At 37.6% G+C, this 23,654-nt stretch overlaps 1 pseudogene; it reads right to left on the reverse strand.

Moving 5' to 3' along the window:
• Positions 1-19,229: 19,229 nt before the first annotated feature.
• LOC119522207 lies at positions 19,230-22,411 on the reverse strand (annotated as a pseudogene).
• Positions 22,412-23,654: the final 1,243 nt, after the last annotated feature.

Here is a 23,654-nt window from a genome sequence, read left to right on the forward strand (position 1 = left end):
TTTTTTTTTATATAGTTAATTTAAAAAAAGTTAAAAAATGGAAAAAATATGCAGATCCCCCTTGAGCTGGTAGATAATTCAGGTGTGTTGGGCTTCCCCACCTTGGTGGTTGCTGATGTGCTCCCAGACATAGGTTACTGGTGGTTTAATGGGCTGAGCCCTCTACCATGGGACTTGCCCTTGGCAAGACTGTTGCTGCAAAGGAGAGGCTAGGCTGTCTACAATTGTGCCTAAGAGCCTCCACCCGAATGCCTCTTTGTTGCTCAGATGTGGCCCTCTCTCTCTCTAGCTAAGCCAACTTGGGAGGTGAAATCATTGCTCTCCCCCCTACATGGGATCTGACACCCAGGGGAGTGAATCTCCCTGGCAATGTGGAACATGAGTCCCGGGGAGGAATCTAGACCCAGCATTGTGGGATGGAGAACATCTTCTTGACCAAAAGGGGGATGTGAAAGGAAGTACAATAAGTTTCAGTGGCAGAGAGATTCTAAAAGGACCCGAGAGGTCACTCTGGTGGGCACTCTTACGCACAATATAGACAACCCTTTTTAGGTTGTAATGAATTGGAATAGCTAGCAGTAAATACCTGAAACTATCAAACTACAATCCAGAATCCATGAATCTTGAAGGCATTTGTATAAAAATGTAGCTTATGAGGGGTGACAATGTGTTTGGGAAAGCCATATTGACCACACTCCCCTTTGTCTGGTGTATGGATGAATGAGTAGAAAAATGGGGGCAAAAAAAAAAAATAGTGCCCAGTGTTCTTTCTTTTTTTTATCTTCATTTTATTGAGATATATTCAAATACCACACAGTCATACAAAACAAATTGTACTTTCGATTGTTCACAGTACCATTACATAGTTGTACATTCATCACCTAAATCAATCCCTGACACCTTCATTAGCACACACACAAAAATAACAAGAATAATAATTAAAGTGAAAAAGAGCAATTGAGGTAAAAAAGAACACTGGGTACCTTTGTCTGTTTCTTTCCTTCCCCTATTTTTCTACTCATCCATCCATAAACTAGACAAAGTGGAGTGTGGTCCTTATGGCTTTCCCAATCCCATTGTCACCCCTCATAAGCTACATTTTTATACAATTGTCTTCGAGATTCATGGGTTCTGGGTTGTAGTTTGATAGTTTCAGGTATCCACCACCAGCTGCCCCAATTCTTTAGAACCTAAAAAGGGTTGTCTAAAGTGTGCGTAAGAGTGCCCACCAGAGTGACCTCTCGGCTCCTTTTGGAATCTCTCTGCTACTGAAGCTTATTTCATTTCCTTCCACATCCCCCTTTTGGTCAAGAAGATGTTCTCCGTCCCACGATGCCAGGTCTACATTCCTCCCCGGGAGTCATATTCCACGTTGCCAGGGAGATTCACTCCCCTGGGTGTCTGATCCCACGTAGGGGGGAGGGCAGTGATTTCACCTTTCAAGTTGGCTTAGCTAGAGAGACAGGGCCACATCTGAGCAACAAAGAGGCATTCGGGAGGAGGCTCTTAGGCACAATTACAGGGAGGCCTAGCCTCTCCTTTGCAGCAACAGTCTTCCCAAGTGTAAAACCTATGGTAGAGGGCTCAACCCATCAAACCACCAGTCCCCTGTCTGTGGTCATGTTAGCAACCATCAAGGTGGGGTAGGCGAATACCCCTGCATTCTCCACAGGCTCCTCAAGGGGGCACTACATCTTTTTTTCCTTGTTTTTCTTTTTTTTTTTAACTTTCCCTTCTTTTTTAAATCAACTGTATGAAAAAAAAGTTAAAAAGAAAACAAACATACAATAAAAGAACATTTCAAAGAGACCATAACAAGGGAGTAAGAAAAAGACAACTAACCTAAGATAACTGCTTTGTCTGGTGTATGGATGAATGAGTAGAAAAATGGGGGCAAAAAAAAAAAATAGTGCCCAGTGTTCTTTTTTACTTTAACTGTTCTTTTTCACTTTAATGTTTATTCTTAGTATTTTTGTGTGTGTGGTAATGAAAAGGTTCAAAAATTAATTTTGGTGATGAGCGCACAAGTATATAACGGTATTGTGAACAATTGAATGTATGCTTTGTATGACTGCATGGTATGTGAATATGTCGCAATAAAAATAAATAAAAAAAGAAGGAAATCATATGAAGACATAGGTATCCATGATAAAGGTAAGTATATGGGTAAAGAAAGATGCCAGTATTATTGCTTTCTGAGTTTGTAACTGTACCTTTTATTTCCTACATGATCTAAAATAAAAATGCATAAAAATAATCATAAATCCATGTTATGGACCATAAAATGTTTAAGGATATGTTTCCCCCGAAGAACATAAAAGAGGGTATGGACTGGCTTAGGAACAGATATTGAATTTGGTACTGAACTTGAGTGTGTATAAATTAAATGTAGATTGTTACAGATTTAGGATGTGTTCTGTAATCTCCATGGTAACCACAAATACGTTATCTAAAAATATGCAGAAAAGGAAATGCTATGGGAGTCAACATCATTTGCTGCAAAAGATGAAATTTAAAAAAAGGATCATCACTAATACGAGGTATGAATAATAGGATTGTATAGAATATAGATTTCCTATTATAACAAAGGTACCATGCTAATGCAAAGTGTCAACAATAGGGGTTTATATGGGATGGTCATATTTTTTAAATGGTTTTTCTATAAACTTCTCTAATTATAATAAATAATAATTAAGAAACATATTAATTAAATGAAACCCAAGTATTACATATTGTATCGTTCCATATATATAAAATGTAAGTATATAAATAGATCTATAAAGATAGATTAGTTGTTATGTAGGGCTGGGGAAGTATAGAAGGAGAGATGTATGTGACTGCCAATGAAAAAAATTTAGCTGATAATAAATAGGCAGAAAGAGTAAATGAGGGAAAAATTGTATAAGTGACAAAAACCAAATGTCAAAATGCAGGAAGTAATTTCTCACTCATTACTTTTTTAAAACCTGGGAATATGCATTTATTTCAGGAACAGCTATCCTTTGATGACGTCTGCTTTGACATTGATTACACATTCCAATATTATGAACTTGAAATAGTCCTTAAGAGAGAACGGGGGAAAATCTGGTTTTGACAATAAGAAGCATTTGCTTTCCATTATAAATATTTCTATGAATCATTGCTCTTTCCTTTTCTATGAGTGGAGTAGTTTCCTGCCTAAGCCACATGGACAGGCCTGTGTATATGCATGGTTGTCCGTATTTTGAATAGAAAATACATGGGTACAGTATCCATCAGATTCTGTAAAAATATTTCTACATTCTAGAGATAAATGAGTGCCTGAGTGACAGTACTGGTATCTGTCATGATGTGGAATGTTGGACAGGCTCAAAGCTCATATATGTTAGGATTAGTCAAGGCCAGATGGCGGAGTGGTGAGGTGTGGGTTTTAGTTACTCCTCCAGGGCAGTAGGTAGAAAGCCAGGAACTGCATGGACCGGACACCGCAGAGCAATCTGCCTTTGGGTATACTTCATACAATACTCGCAAACACGTGGAACAGCCAAGATCAGTGAAATCTGTAAGTTCTCATGGCCAGGGTACCTGTGCCCCTCCCTACCAGGCTCAGTCCCATGGGAGGAGGGGCCATGGTGTTGGGAACCAGGAGGGAGAACTGCAGTTGCAGCTCTGATTGAAAACTGCTGATCAAAAACTCCAAACATAGATGGACTGACACCAGACACCGGAGAATGTGGGAGCAGTCAGCCTGGCGGAGAGGAGATAGGGCTAACAAAAAAAAAAAAAAAACCCAAAAAGAAAAACAGGCTTTTTGGAGTTCCAGTGAACATAAAATGGATAAGGGCGAGACTCAAACAGAATCAGGCGTATATGCAAATCCAGAGGACAAGGCCCCTTGTCTGAAGAGTGGGTTTCTCTACTTTCTTGATTGTTCCTTAATGGCCCTAAACTCCTTGTCTCTTACTATTTCAATAGCCTGTTACATCTGCAAGGAGGGCCCTTCTTTTTCTTTCTCTTATTTTTTCATCGTTTTCTCTTTTTCTAAAGCAATTACTCTAAGAAGCCCATTACAGAAAGCCTCAAAGACTTGCAGTTTAGGGCCAGGCAAGAGCAGAGTTTACATAGCTCTGAGGGAAAAAGCAGTAAGTCTAGTGGCTGAGAAAATTCACTAAAGAGCATAACTTCCCAAGAAAAGGGGGGGCACCCCTTATAGCCATCTTCCCGGTGGGCTGCGAATGCTCCTGGTCGACACCAGTGACACAGTACAGAGCTGACCCAAAGAACCCAGTGTGATGGGAAGTGTTCCCAGCAGTACGTTCACATGCCACAAATCTGGGGTGGACAGTAGCCTTTCGTGCATGTGCAGGTAATTGTCCTGGAGCTGGGAAGGCAGAGCTGTGTTAAAAGGGGGAAATTAACACACCCCGATCAACGATCCTTTTAGCAGGCTATGAATGCCCCTACATGGCCCTGTGGCCCAGAACTTCCCTTGGGGGGTGGCGCTCACCTGTAACGTAGCACAGTCTTCCCTCAGAGGCCCTAGGAGGGCATGGTTTGGATGAGGGACCCACTGGCAAATACCAAGGACCATGCACCAATACCAAGGACTTGTGTGTCAGTGGCAGAGACAAACTGTGGCAAGACTGAACTGAAGGATTAGACTATTGTAGCAGCTTTAATTTTCTAGGAACACCTGGGAGATTTGATTATGAAGGGCGCCCTCCCTAACCGCTCAAATGCCCCACATTCAGGGTGGGCAGCACAAACTACACATGCAAACTTGGTGCACCAGTTGTACCCCTACAAGACTCAGACCCTCAGTCACCACAAAAACAAAGTTGGGAAGAACTGGCATGAGGGTAATAGGTGACTTGTGGATGCCACCTCCTGGTTAGAGAACCTGTACTCCACCAAGGTGTAGATCTGACAAAGTAGAGATAAGTGTTTCAATCAGCCTACATATCCTAAAAGAAGCCTATCAAGTTAAGCAAATGCCAAGAGGCCAAAAAAAAAAAAAAAAAAAAAAAAACCCAGATGATATGAATAACCCAAACCCAAACACCCAAATTGAAAGATCAGAGACACAGTACTTGGAGCAATTAAACAAAGAACTAAAGACAAACAATGAGAGCATGACACAGGATATAAAGGACATGAAGACCCTAGAAGAGTATGAAGAAGAAATTGCAAGAGTAAATAAGAAAACAGACAATCTTATGTAAATAAATGAAACTGTTGACCAAATTAGAAAGATTCTGGATACTCATAGTACAAGACTAGAGGAAGCCAAACAATGAATCAGTGACCTCTAGGGTGACAGAATGGAAAATGAGAGAACAAAAGAAGGAATGGGGGAAAAAATAGAAAAAATTGAAATGGACATCAGGGATATGATAGATAATATAAAACATCCAAATATAGGAGTCATTGGTGGTCCAGAAGGGGAAGAGAAGATTAAAAGTCTGTTTGAAATGTTCTTTTATTGTATGTTTTTTTTTTAATTTTTTAAATTTTTTTTAAGTTTTATACAGTTGATTTAAAAAAAAAAAAACAAGGAAAAAAATATGCAGAGCCCCATTGAGGAGCTGGTGGAGAATGCAGGGTATTGGCCTGCCCCACCTTGATGGTTGCTAATGTGCTCACAGACAGGGGACTGGTGGTTTGATGGGTTGAGCCCTCTACCACAGGACTTGCCCTTGAGAAGACTGTTGCTGCAAAGGAGAGGCTAGGCCTGCTTATAATTGTGCCTAAGTGTCTCCTCCTGAATGCCTCTTTGTTGCTCATATGTGGCCCTCTCTCTCTACCTAAGCCAACTTGGCAGGAGAAAGCACTGCCCTCCCCCTATGTGGGATCTGACACCCAGGGGAGTGAATCTCCCTGGCAACGTGGAATATGACTCCTGGGGAGTAATCTAGACCCGGCATCGTGGGATGGAGATCATCTTGACCAAAAGGGGGAAATGAAAGGAAATGAAATAATCTTCAGTGGCAAAGAGATTCCAAAAGGAGGCAAGGGGTCACTCTGGTGGGCACTCTTACACACAATATAAAGAACCCTTTTTAGGTTCTAATGAATTGGGGTAGCTGGCGGTAGATACCTGAAACTATCAAACTACAACCCAGAGCCCATGAATCTTGAAGACGATTGTATAAAAATGTAGCTTATGAGGGGTGACAGTGGGATTGGGAAAGTCATAAGGACCACAGTCCCCTTTGTCTAGTTTATGGATGGATGAGTAGAAAAATGGGGGAAGGAAAAAAACAAAGGCACCCAGTGTTTTTTTTTTTAATACTTTAATTGCTCTTTTTCACTTTAATTATTCTTGGTATTTTTGTGTGTGTGGTAATGAAGGTGTCGGATTGATTTTGGTTATGAATGCACAACTGTGTAGTGGTACTGTGAACAATTGAATGTATGATTTGTTTTGTATGACTGCATGGTATGTGAATATATCTCAATAAAATGAATATTAAAAAAAAAAACTCTAGGAAGAGTATTCAAAGAAATTGTTGGGGAAAACTTCCCCAGCCTTCTAAACAACATAAATACACAAATGATAAATGCCTAACGACCTTCAAATGGAAGAAATTCAAATAAACGCATTCTGAGACATATTCTGATCAGATTGTCAAATACTGAAGCGAAGGAGCAAGTTCTGAAAGCAGTAAGAGAAAAATCTTTTGTCTTTTACAAAGGAAGCAGCAGAAGACTGAGTAGTGACTACTCAGTGGCCACCATGTAGGCAAGAAGGCAGGGGCATGACATATTTTCAATTCTGAGAGAGAAAAATTGCCATCCAAAAATTCTTTATCCAGCAAAGCTTTCCCTCAAATTTGACGGAGAGCTTAAATTTTTCACAGACAAATGCTAAGAGTATTTGCTAACAAGAGAACTGCCCTACTTGAGATACTAAAGGGAGCCTTACTGACAGAGAAAGAAAGGAGAGAGAGATATGGAGAAAGGTTCAAAACTGAAGAGATTGAGTATGGGTATGTGAAAGGACATTAAGAGATAGAGGGAAAATATATAACAAACATAAACCAAAGGATAGGATGGCTGATTTAAGAAATGCCTCCACAGTAGAAACCTTGAATGTAAATGGATTAAACTCTCTAATTAAAAGATACAGATTGGCAGGATGGATCAAAAAATAGGAACCATCAATATGTGGCATACAAGAGACTCATCTTAGATACAGGGGCATGAAGAAATTGAAAGTGAAAGGATGGAAAATATATTTCAATGCAAGCTACAGCGAAAAGAAAGCAAGAGTTGCAATATTAATCTGAGATAACATAGACTTTAAATGCAAAGATTTTATGAGAGACAAAGTAGGCCAGTACATACTAATAAAAGTAATTCAACAAGAAGAAATAACAATCATAAATGTTTATGCACCCAATCAAGATGCCGCAAAATGCATGAGAGAAACACTGGCAAAACTAAAGGAAGCAGTTGATGTTTCCACAATAATTATGGGAGATTTCAACACATCACTCACTCCTGTAGATAGAATCAACGAGACAGAAGACCAATAATGAAATTGTAAACCTAAACAATCTGATAAATATATTTGACGTAACATACATATATATAATGTTACATGCCAAACCACCAAGGTACACATTCTTCTCTAGTGCTCACAGAACTTTCTCCAGAAGAGGTCATATGCTGGGACATGAAACAAGCCTTAGTAAATTTAAAAAACTGAAATTTTTCAAAGCACATTCTCTGAAGACTATGGAATACAATTAGAAGTCAATAACCATCAGAGACTTAGAAAATTCATCACTACCTGGAGGTTAAATTGTACACTCCTAAGCTATCCCTGGGTAAAAGAAGAAATAGCAAAAGAATTTGCTAACTATATAGAGATGAATGAAAATGGGAATATAAGGTTTGAAAACCTATGGGATGCTGCAAAAGCAGTACTGAGGGGGAAATTTATAGCACAAAATGCATACATCCAACAGGAAGAAAGAGCTAAAATCAAAGATCTAATGTAGCAACTGAAGAAACTAGAAAATGAACAGCAAACTAATCCTAAATGAAGTAGAATAAAAGAAATAACAAGGATTAAAGCAGAAATAAATGATATAGAGAATAAAAAAATAGAATAAATAACAACAAAAGTTGGTTCTTAGAGAAGACCAACAAGATTGACAAGCCCCTAGCTACACTGACAAAATCAAAGAGAAGACCCATATAAAGAAAATAATGAGAAAGGTGACATTACTGTGTATTCCAAAGAAAGTTAAAAAAATTTTAAGAGGATGCTATGAACAATTGTTTTCCAACAAACTGGATAATGTAGAGGAAATATACAATTTCCTGGAAACATATGAACAACCTAGACTGACCAGATAAGAAATAGAATAACTCAACTAAGCATTCAGAAGCAAAGAAATCCAATCAATCATCAAAAAACTTCTCACAAATAAATGCCCAGGGCCAGATGGCTTCATAGGGGAATTTTACCAAACTTTGCAAAAAGAACTGACACCAATCTGCTTTAAACTCATTCAAAACTATGAATAAAATGGAACAGTACCTAACACATTTTTTGAAGCTAACATCAATCTAATACCAAAACCAGGCAAAGATGGTACAAAAATTGAAAACTACAGGGCAGTCTCCTTAATGATTATAGATGCAAAAATTCTCAAAAAAAATACTTGCAAATTGAATCCCAAGACACATTAAAAAAATCATACACCATGACTAAGGGTTTCATTCCAGGCATGCAAGATTGGTTCAACATGAAAAAATCAGTGGGTTATAACACATTAAGAAATCAAGAGAAATATCAAATGATTATCTCAATAGATGCTGAAACAGCATTCAAAAAAATCCAAAATCACTTTGTTATAAAAACACTTTAAAAGTTAGGAATTGAAGAAAACTTCTTCAATATGATAAAGAGCATATATATGAAAAACCCACAACCAGCATAGGACTTAATGGTGTGAAACTGAAAACCTTCCCTCTAAGATCAGGAACGAGACAGGGATGCCTGTTGTCACCACTGTTATTCAACATTGTTCTAGAAGTGCTAGCCAGGGCAGTCCAGCAAGACAAAGAAAGAAAAGGCATCCAAATTGGAAAGGAAGAAGTAAAACTGTCATTATTTGTAGATATGATCTTATGTCTTGAAAATCCTGAGAAATCAACGACAGAGCTTCTAGAGGTAATAAATTTAGCGAATAGCGGGATACAAGATTAATGGATGTAAGTCAGTAATGTTTCTATATGCTAAAAATGAGCAAAGTGAAGAGACACTCAAGAAAAAGATAGCATTTTCAGTAGCAACTAAAAAAATTAAGTACCTAGGAGTAAAGTTAACCAAAGATGTGAAAGACCTATACAAAGAAAACTACATAACCCTACTAAAAGAAATAGAAGGGGATGTTAAAAGATGGAAAAATATTCCATGTTCATGGATAGGAAGGCTAAATGTCATTAAGATGTCAATTGTACCAAAACTCATTTACAGATCCAATGCAATAGCAATCAAAATTCCAACAACCTACTTTGCAGACTTGGAAAAGCTAGTAATCAAATTTATTTGGAATGGGAAAATGCCTGAAATTGCTAAAGGCACTCCAAAAAAGAAAAACAAAGTGGGAGGACTTACATTCCATGACTTTGAAGTTTATTACAAAGCCACAGTTGTCAAAACAGCACGGTACTGGCACAAAGATGGACATATTCATCAAGGAATTGAACAAAGAATTCAGAGATAGACCCCCAGATCTACCACTGACTGGTATTTGATAAGGCCCCCAAAGCCACTGAACTGGGACATAACTGTCTTTTCAACAAATGGGGCTGGGAGAGTTGGCTATCCATATCGAAAAGAATGAAGGAGGACCCCTACCTCACACCCTACACAAAAATTAACTCAATATGGATCAAAGACCTCAACATAAAAGTAGCATAAAATTCCTAGGAGATAATGTAGGGAAACATCTTCAGGACCTTGTATTAGGAGGCCACTTCCTAGACCTTACACCCAAAGCACAAGCAACCAGTGAAAAAATAGATAAGTGGGAACTCCTCAAGCTTAGAAGTTTGTGTACCTCAAAGGAATTTGTCAAAAGGTGAAGAGGCAGCCAACTGAATGCGAAAAAATTTTTGGAAACTTTGTATCTGACAAAAGACTGATTATCTTGCATATATAAAGAAATCATTTAACTGAATGACAATACTACAGATAGTCCAAGTATAAAATGGGCAAAACTTGAAAATACAGTTCTCTGAAGAGGAAATACAAATTGCCAAAAAAAAAAACACGAGAAAATATTGAGCTTCACTAGCTATTAGATGCAAATTAAGACCACAGTGAGATACCTTCTCACACCGATTAGACTGGCTGCCATTGAACAAGCAGGAAACTACAAATGCTGGAAAGGATGTGGAGAAATTGGAACTCTTATTCATTGTTGGTGGGACTGTATAATGGTTCAGCCACTCTGCTAGTCAGTCTGGCAGTTCCTTAGAAAACTAGATACAGTGTTACTCTTCGATCCAGCAATTGCACTTCTCAATACATACCCAGAGTATCTGAAAGCAGTGACACTAACAGATATCTGCACATCAGTGTCCATGGTAGCATTATTCACAACTGCCAAGAGATGGAAACAACCCAAATGTCCTTCAACAGATGAGCGGGTAAATAAAATGTGGTATATATACACACAATGGAATACTACACAGCAGTAATAAGGAGTGAATTCATGAAACATACGACAACATAGTGAACATTGTTGGAAGCTGACACTGACATTTTGGAGAGTGCCATTTTGAAACACAACCTAGGAGCAAGCAGACACCAGCCATGTGTCTTCCCAGCTAACAGGTTTTCAGACACCTTTGGCCATCCCTCAGTGAAGGTGCCATGTTGTTGATGCCTTACGTTGGACACTTTGTGACCTTAAGACTGTAACTTTATAACCAAATAATTCCCCTTTATAAAAGCCAATCCATTTCTGCTGTTTTGCGAAATGGCATTAGCAAACCAGAACAGATGGGGTGACTTTATTCAAATGGGATCGCTGCTGGGTCTGGCAGCTGCGGGCAGGTGTCTGAGTAGGGAAGGGAGAAGCTCTCCACTCCCACACACCCACCTCAGTAATTAGCTGGGGAGACAACCCTTCTCAGCCCCGTGGCTGGGAGCTCCTGTGAGGGAACTTGGGAAGCAGTTAACTTGGTGCATCTACTCTTCCTCCGTGGAAGCCTGCAGTAAGCATGGGCAAGAGATGGGGATAAGTGAAAGTACCACATGGAAGCCACAGTAGCCCCCTCCCAACCCCAGAGGCTCACGGGTGCATGGCAGGCAGGGATCTTGAGGGCTGTTTTAGTTTGCTAATGCTGCTCGAATGCAAAACACCAGAGATGGATTGGCTTTTATAAAAAGGGGGTTTATTTGGCTACACAGTTACAGTCTTAAGGCCATAAAGTGTCCAAGATAACACATCAGTAATCGGGTACCTTCACCGAAGGATGGCCAATGGCATCCGGAAAACCTCTGTTAGCTGGGAAGGCACATGGCTGGCGTCTGCTCCAAAGTTCTGGTTTCAAAATGGCTTTCTCCCAGGACGCTCCTCTCTAGCAAGCTTGCTACTCTTCAAAACGTCACTCACAGCTGCACTGAGTTCCATCTCCCTGAGTCAGCAAGTTTATATGGCTCCAGTGATCAAGGCCCACCCTGAATGGGTGGCGCCACGCCTCCATGGAAATATCCCATCAGTTATCATCTACAGTTGGGTGGGGTGCATCTCCATGCAAACAACCTAATCCAAATGTTCCAACTTAATCCCCACTATTATGTCTGCCCCACAAGATTGCATCAAAGAATATGGCTTTTTCTGGGGGACATAATACATTCAAACCGGCACAAGGGCCAACTAAAAGTAGGCACTTTTGCACTGGCTGAGGGCTGGGGAAGGTGAGACTCTGCCCCACAGCCCAAGAGTGATCGACTTGGAGGCCTGGGTATCACAAGATCCACTGTGCCCTTATGTGGACTATCTGCTGAAGACCACAGGGCCCACCCCCAATTCCCAAGGCTGGCAGTCCCCCTTGCACATAGAGAACTCATGTGCTGATTGGATTTTCACCTGGTTTGGTTTGGCCACTGCCCAGCATGCAGCTGCAATCAGGCAAAAGCAAGCTTTTGGGGAAGAGGTGGCTCAAGAGCACCATTTGCTGCAGACATTGAAAATGGTCTCCAGGAAGCTGTGGTTCAGATAATCCAGGTAGTCCTGAATTTCCCAAAATAAGAGATAAGGGTATGCCTTGAAGTCAACAGACAATCACAAAGTATATGAAGATCCAAGGATATGTGTACAAGCCAAACAACCAAATTTAAAAGCCAGAGGAGACACAACTTGGAGAAATTAATCAAGGAATTATTACAAATACCTAAAACAACATCAGTGGGTTAGCTAAAGACAAAAGACATCAGTAAGACTAAAAGTTCATAAAGAAGAATTTGGAAGTGTAAATAGAAAAACAGCAGATCTTATAGAAATGAGACTGGGTCAAATTAAAATATATTAGAACAGCAGAGTTGAAGAGGTAGAAGAAACAATAAGTAAATAAGATGATAAGCAGTTAAATGTGAATGCTCAAAAGAACAAACGGTGAAAAAAATAAAAATATTTGCAGTGGATCTCAGGGAAATGATGGACAATGAGGAATCATTGGTGTCTCAGAAGTAGAGGAGAAGAGCATTTGAGGAAATAGTTGGATAAAATGTCCAACTCTTACAAAAGACACAATTACCTAATGTGTACAGACCTGTTAATGAGGTTAAACTTTGAGGTATGGGGAATGCACAGGGGTGATGAGTTTGTTAATGGGATTATAAGTATCAGTGCTGTATTGAAGGTGAACGTGATTGAAAGGGTTTGTTAAAGGCATCTATTCCACAGATTAGCACTACAAATATAAATAATTGCTTGCATGATCTACTTCTAAGGTATGACGCTGGTACAAAGAGTTAATAACAGTGGTTTATGGGAAAAACTGTCACACACTATTGACTATATTTAAAGGAGTATCTTACTAGTACCACACTAATAGTAGGGATAAATAATTAGGGGGTGTATGGGCTTATGTTAATTGTTTAAAACTGAGAGTGATGATTGTACAGCTAAGTGAAGAAAGTGTGAGACATTGATTATCTTGGACAGAATATATGTTATGTGAAATTTGGTACCCCGTATTTAATAAGTCAAACCTTCGATCTTGAGGCTTTCTTTTATGAAACTTATGACTGTAAAGAGGAGGCTTATCCTGCCTATAATTATGCCTGCATCACATCTAGAGAACCTTTTTTGTTGCTCAGATGTGGCCTTTCTCTCTCTAAGCCCAACTCTGCAAATAAATTATCCTATCCCCAACATGGGACATGACTCCTAGGGGAGTAAGTCTCCCTGATGATGTGGGACATAACCCCCAGGAACAATCCTGGCCTGGGCATCAAGGGATTGAGAATGCCTTCTTGATGAAAAGGGGGAAAGTAAAGGTAAGAAAACAAGGTTCCAGTTGGTAAGAGATTTCAAATAGAGTTCAGAGGCTATCTTAGAGGTTACTCTTATGTAAATTTCAGCTAGATATTCCAAATAGCCACAGTATAACCCAAATTAACAGTCACTATGAGAATCCTAAAGAATACTCAGGTCTCTATCTGAGACTCTATACAAGTTTCACTCACTAAGTTTATTTTTGAGAAACTTAAATCTTCAGCGTGTTCCTATGCCAGGTAAGTCCCCAAACCCAGAGGGTACCATCTCTTCAAGAGCATCAACCAGATGCATCCCCCTTCCCCAAAAGGTTGACACTCCTTTTCAATATGAACAAGTTAGGGCGGTAAATGCCCAGATATCCCTGAAGATTGAGACAGTGATCAAATGAGAGGAGGGAGTAGCAACAGATAAGATGGGTTTAAGAAAGGTTGCAAATGCCGAGTCCTTATACAAATTTTTTTTTATTCTCTATTGTATTAGAACCACTAGAAGGACATTACTGAAATAATGTAACTGTAACCCATAATGTTCTTTGAAATTTGCTGTATAACTTGTTAAATTGTACTTTGAAAGTATGACTTTTTTTATATACATGTCAAAATAGGGAAATAACTGAAATTGTGGAGCTGTAACCCATAACATTTGTTAAAATTTGCTCTCTACTTGTTAAATCATACTTTCAAAGTTATCACTCTTCTCTATGTTATATTTCACAATAAAAAATGTAGAAAACAAACAAACCCAAAAACATGCCAACAAAGAAAAGTGCAGGACCAGATGGCTTCACAGGTGAGTTTTACCAAGCATTCCAAGAAGAATTAACATAACTTCCACTGAAACTCTTCCAAGAAATTGAGGTAGATGGAACATGACCTAACTCATTCTATGAAGTTAACATTACCATAATACCAAAGTTGGATGAAAATACTACAAGAAAAGTTCAGACTAATCTCTCTTATGAATATAGATGCAAAAATCCTCAATAAAATACTTGAAAATAGAATACAACAGCATATTAAAAGTATTATGTACCATGACCAAACCTCTTTTATTCCAGGTATGAATAGGTGGTTTATCAAAAGAAAATCAATAATATCCCACATTAACAAATTAAAAGGGCAAAAGGATGTGATCATCTTGATTGATGCAGAAAAGGCATTTGAGAAAATTCACTGACCTTTCATTATTACTTTTAATACTAATGGTTTAAATGCTCCAGTCAAAGGTTATAAGAATAGATAAAGCATGATCCAACTATATACAGTTTGCAAAAGACTCATCTTAGACCCAAGCCGCAAATAGATTGAAAGAGTTGAAAGAGAAAGTCTGTGGAAAAATAATAGGCTCAATATTATATAACAATTACAAATATATGTGTGCCTAACAATGGAGTTTCAAAATACATGAAAACATTGAATGTATAAATACAGTTCCATGATAGTAGGATACTTCATTACATTATTTACAATAATGGATATACATAGAACGCCAATAAGGACTTGAACGGTTTTACAAATTACTTAGATCTGTCATTTATAGAACACTCTACCCATGAAAAGCACATTTCATTGCACATTCTTCTGAAGTGCACATTGACTGTTCTCAATTTCAGACTGATGATAATTCATGAATCAAATGTGAATAAATTATAAAGTTTGAAATCATACAGTGTATCTTTGACAAGATAATGAAGCTAGAAATCTGTGTTATAGAAAACTAGAATTCACAAATATGTGGAAACTAAACACACATGGAAACAACCGATGAGTCAAAAAAATCACAAAGGAAATTTGATAATTCATTACAGATAAATGAAAATGAAAACACCAAAACTTTTGGGAGTCAGCAAAGGCATTACTCAGTATAATTTATAGCAGTAATGTCCACATTAGAAAGAAGTAAGATCCTAATAAGCTGACTTCACATCTTGAGGAACTACTGAAATGAGAAACTAAACCCTGAAGTTTATGAATGGAAGTAGAAATACAGCATAAATGAGAGAATAAAAAACACATGTGATAATTGCCAAAATAAAAACTTGGTTATTTGAAATGATCAGTAAAATTGACAATACTTAACTAGGCTCCAGAAGAATAAAAGTAGGAACGTACTATTGATATTACAGATGTATAATGGATTATAATGCTATGTATAATTGCACACTAAATTTAGATAATCTGGATGAATAGGTTTCAGAAGTTTGCAAATTACTGAATCTTTCTCAAGAAGTGAAAACCTCAACGTACGTATAAATGAAAAATTGAATCAGTAACAACTTGCAACAAAGAAAACTCCAAGAGGAGAAGCTTTCACTGATGAATTCAATCAAACATTCATAGAAGAAATAAACCCAATCCTTATGTAACTCTTCCAATAAGTTGAAGAGGAAGGAACACTTCTCAACTTACTCTGAAAAGCTGGTATTACCTTTATACCAAAACCGTATAAAAAAGAAAACACAAGAAAATTACAGATCAATATTCCTTATGAATATAGATACTGGTATTCTCAAGATAATATTCATAACCTAGAATCCACAGATATTTAAGAGGTTCTATGCAATAATTACAAGGGAGTTTTCCCAGTGATGGAGGTTTGTTTCAACATATGTAGTCGCACTACTTACAGAATGAAGAAAACCAAGTGATCATCTCAGTTGTTGCTGAAAAAGAATTTAACACAGTTCAGCGCCCTTTCGATACAAAAATAATCAGGAAAGTGGGAATTTCCTTATTATGTTGAGGGTTTTATGAAGAACTCAAAGCCAACATTATACTGAATTGTGAAAGACTGAAACCTTTCCCACTTAAGATCAAGTACAAGACAAAGGATGCTAGCTTTCACCACTGCTATTCAACATTTTACTGGATGTTCTATTGTAATTTACATCTGTATTTATTGTAATTTATGTCCATGTTTAGAACAGGAGAAGGAAAACTGTGTCCATTCAGAGAGAACACATTAAATATTAAATCCTGAAAATGAATCCACAAGATAACAATTAGCTAACAAAGAAGTTAAAGAAAATGGAAACTCCAAGATTAATACTCAGAAGTCAGTTGTGTTTTAATACACCAATGAAGAGTAATCTGAAATGGGAATTAAAAAAGTTTCTCTCACAGTAGTGTAAAAAATCATATGTCTGTGGATGAAAATTTATGTAATGATGTGAATATGTGCAGAAAAAAACTACATAACAGTGCTGAATTACAGATTTTTAAGTGTTTAAATGAGAATTTTTTAGTATATATATTCTACCATTACAAAACTTTAAGAATATGTAATGCAAGGGAGAAAGCCTCAGATTGCTAATATTAACAAAGAGAAACCTGGAGTATCTCTGAATTTCAGACATTAGATTTCAGACCGAAGAAAATGGTCAGGATTAAAGATGGATATTGCATATTTTTTTGGGGGGGGAGTGCTGTTTTATTTATTTTTGTATGAAAGAATTTTTAATACTGTTTTATTAAGATACATTCACATACTCGACAATCATCCACAGTATACAACCATTTACAGCACCATCACATAGTTATGCACTCATTACCAAATCAATCCTGGAATATTTTCCTTACTCCAGAAAACAAACAAACAAATAAATGTAAATAGGACCACCCAAAACATTCCATTCTCCCCATCCCACCCTGTTTTTCATTTAATTTTTGTCCCCAGTTTTCTACTCATCTGTCCATACACTGGACAAAGGGAGTTTCAGCCATGAGGTCCTCAATCATGTGGATGATCGTATGGTATGAGAATGTATCTCTATAAAATTGCAGGGATACAAGTGCTGGAGACAACATGGAGAGATGTACCTGTTTATTGTTGGTGGGTAAGTAGAATGATGTAACCTATCTGAAGGACAGTGTAGTGGTTTCACAAGAAGCTAAGTATGTGGGTGCCATAAGGTCTTGCAACCTCATTAAGGAGTATATATTTGGAAGATCTGAGAGCAGCAACATGAATGGAAATTTGCACAATGGTGTTTATGGCAGGTGTAATCACAATTTGCAATGGACAGAGGTGGCCTATGGGTATGCCGACTGATGAACAGAATGGTGAACCGTGGTGTATGCATGCAGTAGAATCTTGAGCAGCTGCAAGATGGAATGAAGCCTGAGACACACAACTAGGTGAATGGATCTTGTGGATATTGCATATTGATCAAGGGTCACATCTCTAAAGACATAATAGTTTTTAATGTATATGTTCATATCAGAATCCTAACATCCATGTGACAGAATCTGCTTGACCTGCAAAGAAAAATTGACAAGTCCATTATTACAGTTGGAGACTCCAGATTTACTAGGAGGAAAATCTGTGTGGATGCAGTTGAACTGAACAGCCCTGTCAATAAATTGGATCTCAATGATAGCAAAATACATACTCTTCCCAAGTATCCATGGTATTTTCACCAAGATAGACTGCATTCTGGGCCATAAAGCATAGCCTTAGAAATCTAAAGCTATAGAAAATATACAAAATGTTATCTTAGACCACAATGTGATTAAACATGGAATCAATAACCAGGATATAGTTAGGGAAACCCAAAATATGTGCAGTAAAAAAATCAAACTTCTGTCTAACATATTGGTCAATAATCCTCAATAGTATTTTTAATATATGTTACTAAATGACACTGAAAATGCAGTTTATCAAAATTTTGAAATTTAATCCATACTTGGAAATGTATAGCGTTGTATATGTTAGTAAAGAAGAGAGAACCAAAATCAATATTCTAACATTAAACTTTAGGAAACTATATAAAGCACAGCAAATTATATCTACAAATTATATGAAGAAACTAAAGTATAAATTAGAAGATGTTGAAATTGAAAATAGGAAAATATTAGACAAAATCAACAAAATGGAAAACTGATTTTTTGAAAGGTCAAGGAAATTTATAAACCCTATCTCTGCTTACCAAGAAAAGAGAAAAAGGACACTAATATAAAAAATGAATGTGATAGTAAGATATCCAGGAATGTCCATGTATTTTGGGAATTGAAAAGCAAATGTATGTCCAAGGTAAGATTTAGCTGGAAGGAAACTGAGAAGATCTTAAGCTTAACCTTTGAGCCAATTCTGAAAGGTGGGCTTAATGTTGAATGAAAGCCTGAGCATAGAATCAGTGTTTTACTTTTCTTTCTTTCTTTTTTTTTTTTTTTTTGGCACTCACATAAAACACAGCATTTTGCTGTTTCAAGATAGTTTAGAAAAATCACTAATAAAGTAGATTTCTGTGGCCTTCAGTGATCAACAACAAAAAAACTTAGAAAATCTAGCAATCCCTGGTGTATGTGTTTGCAGAAAAATACAGTACAATATTGCTATATCCAGATTTCATTGAAAAGTCATAAGTAATACAGTGCAAGATTGAAGGATCTCCCTTCAAAGGAACAAGTAAGCCTAGACATTGGATTTACTAATGTAGATCATAAATCATATCCCCTAAATTCAATAAGGAACAGAAAATTGAAAAAAAAATTAAACTTAGTAAAGCATACATGAATAAAGGAGAATTTCAAAAAAAAAAAAGAAATATTTGGGAACAAAATAGGAATCCTGGTATTAAAAACTTTATGACCTGAAATTAACTGGTTGGGCTCAATATCAGACATGGACACAGAGGTAATCAGTGAACTTTAGGATGAGACAGTTGTAATTATCCAGTATGGAGTACAAAGGAAATGAATGATAATATGTGCACAGAGCTTACCGGACCTCTCGAACACCCTAAAATATGTCAACATACACATCCTTTCAAAAAAGAAAATAGGGCAGAAAGACTATTTGAAGAAGTAATAGTGAATATGTTCTCACATTTGATGAAAGACATGAATACACATATCAAAGAAGGTCAATGAATACCAAATAGGATAAACTCAGAGAGATCCCCACAAATTCTCTATCTAGCAAAATTATTCCTCATAAATGAGACAAAAATCAACTAAAGCTTTAGGAGTTGGATACCACTTGAACTGCCCTATAGGAAATGCTGAAGGGAGTCCTTTATGTTGAAAACAAATGACACCAGACCATCGCTTCAAGCTTATGAAGAAATAAAACTCGATGGCAAGTGTAACAAAATGTGTAAGTATAAAAGCCAGTGTTACTGTAATCTTGTTAACTCTAGGTTTTAATCCTTATATTACCTAAAATGAAAATGTATAAAAGTGTTATTAGGTACATAATGTAAAAAGGGATTGCATGCTATTGATATTAAGTTGATAAAAGTTCAAACTGATTGTTATAGTTTTAAGAGCTTAAAACTTATTCCCAGTTTACCACAAAGAAAATATCTAAAAAATATACAGATAAAGAAATGAGAAGAGAATAAAAATGGATCATTAGAGAAGATCAACTAAACCCATAAGAAGGCAGTACCAGTGGAAATCTTGGACAAAGGTGGTATAAGATTTATAAGACAAAATAGCAAAAGAGTCAGTACTCTTTAAAGTTGCTGCTTTAAATGGATTATATTCTCCAATCAAATGGCAGAGATTGCCATAACAGATTTTAGAACCTGATACAATAATATTCTAAATACAAGACAAGGGTAAGTATGCCATTTAACCACTGAGAAAATGCCATGGATTGCTAGTAAACCTCCCCCAAAAGCTAAGGGGAAGCATGGAATAGTCTTCCCTACAAATATCATAGGAATCATGTCCCTTTTGACACCTTTATTTTGGACTTCTAGCCTCCAGAGCTGTGAGACTTCCTTTCTGTTTTAAACCACGCAGTTTGTATACTTTTTCATGTCAGCCTCAGGAATCTAAGAGTTTTTGTTACTGTGATGTGGAATGCTGCTGTAACACATACCTAAACAGCTGGAAGTGGCTTTGCATTTTGGTAATTGGTAGAGGTAGGAAAAATTTTGAAGTGCTTTTTAATAAAAGCTGAGCTTGTCTTGAAGAATCTGTTAGAAATATCAGCATTATATGTGTTTCTGATGGCTCAGAAAGAAGTGAGAGCTGTAGAGAGAATGTGTATTGTCTTAGATAATACATAGATCAGTATGAAGGGAATGTTGCTTAAACATGATTTTTTAAATATCTTCTGTTGATGCCATAGTAGGAAATGATGAATGTATTTTTGGACACCACAGGAAACAAAATCTTTTTACAAAATTTCCACTTTTCTCATCTTGCTCCTTCTTGTTACAGAAGAAATCTTGGGTGTCTCTTCTGTACAACTATGAATGTAATACCAATCTGGAAGTGATTTTCTAGTTTAATACATGCTTCTTGGATGACCAGTAATTCATGGTGGAGAATATGATGAAACTGCCCTTCTGAGATGTTGCAGTAGAAGATGATGCAGTTTGGCCTGAAGCGTGTGGACTCAGAACTGGATGAGGCGCTCGTGCACCATGGTATCCTGATCATGGATGTTTTGCCTGTATTGAAACTCCTTCAGTCATGCAGTAGACATTACGGAATGCCTCCATGCTTCCCATGATTATGGCAATTGTCTGCATTGGGTGGATGTGTAAAATCTTCCTCAGAAAGATCACAGGCTTCTGGAACACCAGATGTCTGCTGTAGTGCAGCATTATGTTGATGATGCCCCTGAGCTTGACATTGATCTTCATATAGTTGTTGGACAGTGTCTGCAGCATGGTCTATTGCACATTCTTCATCTGCACACACAATGCGATCATCCCCAGCATTGTGTCCCCATGCATTTCTCTTTGGCATAAGTGTCTTTTTTTTTTTTCCCCAAGCTGAATACATCATCTGTAGTCTGGAGTATGTGTTCTTTAGGTTTAGGTACATAATGTTAAAAGTTTTTTTATGTTTTTTATGCTGTTGAAATTGGGCTCCATGTTTACAGAAGCATAGCTGGATCAGCTTTCTCAGCTGCTTTTTGAAAGACTTAAAATAGACCTCCATGCACTGGTGCTGGGAGGTTATGTAAATAATGGCCCATACATTTTCAGTGCCCGTGTAAAATGGTTTGTTCAATGTCTCACATGCCCTATACAGAGGTAGCAATTACTTTATTCCTACCTGCACAGACGATGGAGGGCACTGGGAAAACCTGCCTTGTCATGTCTGTCATCTCATCATTGACTATGATCCCAGACTCATGAATATATGCATCTGTATTAGTACATGATCTTTGCATCAATTTGCTAATCCCTTTTTTACTGCTCAGGTGCTGACCTGGAAGTCTCTTGGAATTATGGTTGATGTTTGATTGTCAGTTAGATCCTTTGTTTATCTCTGTCATGCTATGTTATAGACCTCCATGGGAAGGTAGGTGTGTTTCTGCTTCTAAACAGGGGAGGTGGGGATGTGGGGAACTTTTTCCAAAGATAAAATCTAATCTATTTTTGGAAACTGAATCATGCTTAGTCCCCTCAAAGGTTTGCGGAGCACTCAGATGTGGTAAAGAAGGTGTGGCTCTTGTGGGTGTACCTCATAGATGGTAAATGCCTCACTCCCACATATAGAACCTGGATTACCTCAAAGGTGATGATGGGCAGCTGCCCTGAAAGAGTATCATGAAAGGGCTGTAAGCTCACTTAGGACTCATCAAAAGTGCAGTTCTTTACTTTGTCCTGGCAGCATGACTTCCAGCTTTTCCTTATCCCTCCCAGTTGGAAGTGGGCAAAGATTATTTTTTCCATTAAACACTGGTTTCTGATCCCTAAAGGTCTTTGTTTCAAAGTGCTGTACCATATAGTTCAATATGTCCCTGTTAAATCTTGGGCATTTCTCTTGCTTGATATTCAATTCCTAATGAAAGATGCCAATTTTTATGCACATTCCAAAGAAATTGGCCTGTAATTGTCTTTCAGAGGTACTGAAGTCAGGTCTAGGTGGAGGCTTCAAGGCATATCCTTGGATGTGGTGTGGAGGTGGCACACTAAGTGAACATGGTGGCATTGTGGAGGGGTTTACCTGATGCTGGATGGCTTAAAGTTTTGGGGAGTTGGGATGGAGTGAATGTATTTTGCACATGGAAAAAGACATTCTTTAAGGGGGGCTGGATGGTTGACTGCATTGATATACTGTTTGTGTCCCCCATAGGATATGTTTAAGTCCTAATCCTCTATCCCTTCAGTATGGCTTTATTTGGAAATAAGACAATTGAGGATATTATTAATTAAGGTGACTCTAAACTGAGAACAGGTCCTAATACAATCTAGCTAGTGTCTTTAAAAGAAGAGGAAATAGGACATTGTCCATGGGCAGTACATCATGTGTTTACCAGGAAAATACCATGGATTATTGGCAACCCACCAACAGAAACCAAGAGAGAGACACAGAAAAGATTCTTTACAGAATGCAGAGGTGTCATAACTGCTGATACCTTGAATTTGAGCTTCTGGCCTCCAGAACTGTGACACAATACATTTTTGTTGTTTTAAGTCATCCAGTTTCTTACTTTGTTAAGTAAGTAACTCAGGAATCTGACACGATGAGTCCTCACCCCAGAGAGGAAAAAAAGTACAAAAATGAGTGTCATTTACCAAAAAGAATTGCTTTCCAGTCTTAGTATATAAAACATTTGCATAATGCCCTCCCCTATAGTTGAAATTTCCCATCTCATAAAGTCCTTGGATAAAGAGTAAAACAGTATTGAAATAATTAATTATTAAGAAATTGACAGTATGAAACAATCATCAAAACTTGTGAAATTGAGGTGTATACGCATCTGGAATAGTGCAGCCAGAAGCTCTTTGGACCCACTGTCCTTAAAAATTCATCTTTTTACAATTGTTAATTTTAAAACCCACTATTTCATGTCTCTGTAAATTGTCCTAAGAGCCATCAGGAAGTTCAGAAATATTTATTGAAAATCTACATAACTCATGAGGAAAAGTATATCATTTGAAGCATCAATTAATCCCTCCCTTTACCTCAGCTCTCCAAGTTGGAAACCCCACTGTATGCAAATACATGGTACATGCAAGAGCACAGGAATCCCTTTCAGATCACAATCACTCTTATGGTATATCCTGAGGAATGTCAAGGAAATACCTTTCCTTATCCACATCATTTCAGTGTTGCAGAGGTCAGATTTCAGGAATGCATGGCCATGAGGTTCAGTGCTCTTGTCAACCATCCAACCCCCACATATAGAGAAGAAGCTTTAACTCCAGTCTGGCATGCTGAGAGTGTTGAG

This window comes from Choloepus didactylus, chromosome X (assembly GCF_015220235.1).
Source record: "Choloepus didactylus isolate mChoDid1 chromosome X, mChoDid1.pri, whole genome shotgun sequence".
Classification (NCBI taxonomy): Eukaryota; Metazoa; Chordata; class Mammalia; order Pilosa; family Megalonychidae; genus Choloepus; species Choloepus didactylus.